The sequence below is a fragment of the Mus pahari genome, chromosome 13 (assembly GCF_900095145.1).
Source record: "Mus pahari chromosome 13, PAHARI_EIJ_v1.1, whole genome shotgun sequence".
Taxonomy (NCBI): domain Eukaryota; kingdom Metazoa; phylum Chordata; class Mammalia; order Rodentia; family Muridae; genus Mus; species Mus pahari.
The window spans coordinates 76178573-76182112 of NC_034602.1; the positions used below are offsets into that span (position 1 = coordinate 76178573).

Below are 3540 nucleotides of genomic sequence, written 5' to 3' on the forward strand. Positions count from 1 at the left end.
TTCTGATGACCTGGAGGTTGCCAAGGTTCATTTCCTATCTCCTTTCTATTTTGAAGTCATAACCACTCTGCTTACACTGTCCTTGACTTAGAAATATAAAGATAAAATAATGGAGAAATTGTGATTTTTCAAGCTAATGTTGGAATTCAGAATTTTATTAAAGGATCCCTATTTATATTCAAGAAGTATGTACTCCAGTTTACCTGTTTAATATTCACTGTTTTTATGTGGCAGGGTAGGTATGACACCTTTTTGCTCTGATATCAATTTAATATTCCTGTAGAATGTACTGTCTATAATGGGCACAGAAAGACCCCTCTCTTAGCTCTCTTTGTTTTATGGGGAACACTTAAACCACAATGGAAAATGTCTATCAGCATTCACAGGTGGAGGTTTGGTCTTGACTTAACCACTTCCCAAAGCTTTTAATAAAATGTGCCTGAAATCGCGAGTTTTCATATGTCAAAGTCCCAATCTTGTCATTTTAAAATCTAGTTGTTGTCTATAAATATAATGATATTTATTATATTGCCTAATTTCCACTCTGCTCTTACTACAACAGCTAGCATAATTTGCTTATGGGGAGATGAGGCCTATATTGATCCTCAGTCTTAAAGTTTCCTTTCCCAATTTATTGGCATGATTTGTTCTGGAGTTGTGGGAGACAGGTCATCATATAAAACCCCATCCTAAATGTAATAACCTCCTTTCTCTAGGCCACACCACCTAAAGCATTTACTTTTAAGAACTGGGGATGTAGGGTAAAACCAATCACCACTGCTCTAAATAGAAATATCAATAATATGACTCCCAATTATTTGAGCAAGTTAAAACTGAAATTTTATACTAAGAGTATATTAAAGTAGGCTGACAATGTGCAGAATCAATGCATGTGATGAATGGATTTTTCAAAGGTTTGTGTTTAGGAGCAGTTTGTGAAATACTGTCAACTTCAGTAATTAGGATGATATATAATTTGTAAGTTACAACTGCAACTTTTAACCCAGTTCCCAAATAGGGCATGGAGAAAGGTCTATCTGGGTATACAAACCACATTGAAGAGGAGGCCCCACGCCTAGCAGTAGATGGTTAACATGAAATAAACTCCGTAATATTTTTGTTTAGGAATTTTACCTTCCTGGTCTTCTGCTTATTTTTTACGGTGCCTGATTTTGTGTTTTATGGATTTTTTTTTTTTTTTAGTGTGTGTGTCTACATTTCTTGTGCTCTTTTTGTTTAATTTGCCTGTTTGATTTCTAAAGAGCAAGAAGGCATGGAGTTGGATGGGTACTAAGAGGCTCTAGAAGGAGATGAAGGAAGGTAAATCATGATCACAATTGTGGTGATTTTAAAACGTTTGGTTCCCAAACACTCATGTGTTTGAATGCTTGACCTGTGGCAGATCCTACAGTTGAAGGATTAAGATACTTCTTGAACTTTCTTAAGAATGTTTCTCTTAGAACAGTGAAGGTCATGAGAAGATGTCTGCCAACACAGGAAAGAAGCTACATCTGCACGCAACAGTAGTATAGATGCTTATTGACTGTACATCAGACATTTGAGTGCCAGATTTTATCCTGGAAAAGATACCAGCCATGTTAGGTATTGATGGACTCTGTCCTACTCCATCCCTGGTAGGCATTGAAGGAGACCATGAAACTCCTGGTGAATTTAAGAGAAAAAGAAGACAAAGTGTTGGAGATTTTGTGAATGGAGCCCTAAAGAAACAAATGTAGCAGAACACCCTCTATTACACCTCAATAAAATAGAACTGCCCAGGCAGCTTGTATCGCCATTGATTCTTACACCAAGTGTTAAGCATAAACTGCCAGGGGAGTCTTCTCATGCCTTCTTGAGTAAGAAAAGGAAGTCCATCAAGTACAACTTTAACTTTGAGCTTTTGCCAAGTCATCTCTTCAGTAGCAATTCTACACCAGTATCAGTTCACTTTGCTACAAGCCCTGAAGGGTCATCTCAAAGTTCTCTTTTACCAATTGACATGAGCAGAAACCACTTATCAGAACAGACCTAAGGCAAAGTAAGAGGATTGCCACCGAAAAAGTTTACCTGGTAGACTCAGGAAAAGCAGGCTGCTTCTCTCCCAAAGTCAGTCATAAAAAAAGGTCCAAAGTTCTCTCTGTCTGAAATTTAGTCTGGGAAAGAGCAGAGATTCAGCTCAGAAAAGAGCAGCAAATCTGAGGAACACTTACTACCTCCAGGTCAATTAGATGGAACAGGTTACTAAATGTCTTGGACAGGGCCCAGTAATTCAAGTTTTCAAGACATGAGTGCAAATGGAACTTCTCCAGTAATATGAAATCTTGAGGTGAAGAGCTTTACTTTGGAGTCCGACATCGCTGTTGAAAAATCACCAGTTGTGAGCTCAGGTCCTCTACCTTCCATAGGCAACCTGACATCAGTGCGCTGGGGAGTTCCCTTAGCACGGATGAAGGTAATCTGGTAAAAGGTTCAGAATGCACTTTCTGAATCAACCAATAAAAGTGAAGAATTGTAGAATGCAGTCCTTGAAAATACATCTAAAATACACTCTTCTGTCCCGACCTGTGGGACAGTTGAACAGGGACTTGAGGAGCACCTGGAAGAGAATGGGGGACAAGAAACACAAAGACAGATAGGAAGACAAGGTCCTCTTCAAACTGACAAATTTTTAGTTTTCCCACACAGGTTATATACTCATAGGAGCAGGAAGGGGGGTGGAGGTGGGTCGCTTTGTCTCTGGGTAATGCACCTGTTCCCAGGAACATGATATTGACTGGGTAAACAGTTCAGCAGGAAGATCGGAACAGAATGAGTTATTAGGCACCTATCCACAAGATTTATAGCTATTTGTTCTCCGCTGACTTCAGGATCTATATGTATTTGTACTCAGCTGGGCTAGTACTTTCCCACAGAGGCCAAGACTTTGTAAGTAAGCACTTATGGCTGACAAGGCAGTTAACTTTCAAACAGGTTCGCTCCTAACACTCCTCCACTTAAAGCTCAGGGAACATTGTAGAAAAGGGAACAGAAAAATTGTAAGAGCCAGAGGATCATGGAGTTTTCTGTAAGACTGTGCCTCCTAGAAATGTCAGAAGCTGCAACTCCAAAGTTTCAAAAACAAGGCTGCCCAAATGTGAAATGGAAAAGGAGGACACAAGAAACATGGCAAACCGGATGAAGAAAAACTTCAACCACACACAAAAGAACAATAGTCAATAAGCAAAGTTAGGAGCAGGGCAAGATGTCTTCCCTAGGCTGGAGCACACTAATTTGTTGTTCAGTGCCAGACAGACAGCCTTGAAAACATAAATATGAGCTACACATTGTGGACTGAATGGGTTACATTTAGCAATAGATATGTTTATACAAGTATATTGATACATGCAATAACAATTTTTGAAAAACAGAGGCCTTGAGTATGAAGGAAATTTGGGAGGAGTATATTGGAGGATTTCAGAGGAGAAAGGTCCCTTTGAAAATATATTCTCAGAAATAAAACTAAATAATAATAATAATAATAATAATAATAATAATAATAAT

The 3540-nt window shown here is 38.6% G+C and overlaps 1 pseudogene; it reads left to right on the top strand.

Annotated features, from left to right (window-relative positions):
* The first annotated feature begins 1392 nt into the window (after window positions 1–1392).
* Window positions 1393–2228, top strand: LOC110330326 (annotated as a pseudogene).
* The last annotated feature ends 1312 nt before the right edge of the window (window positions 2229–3540 follow it).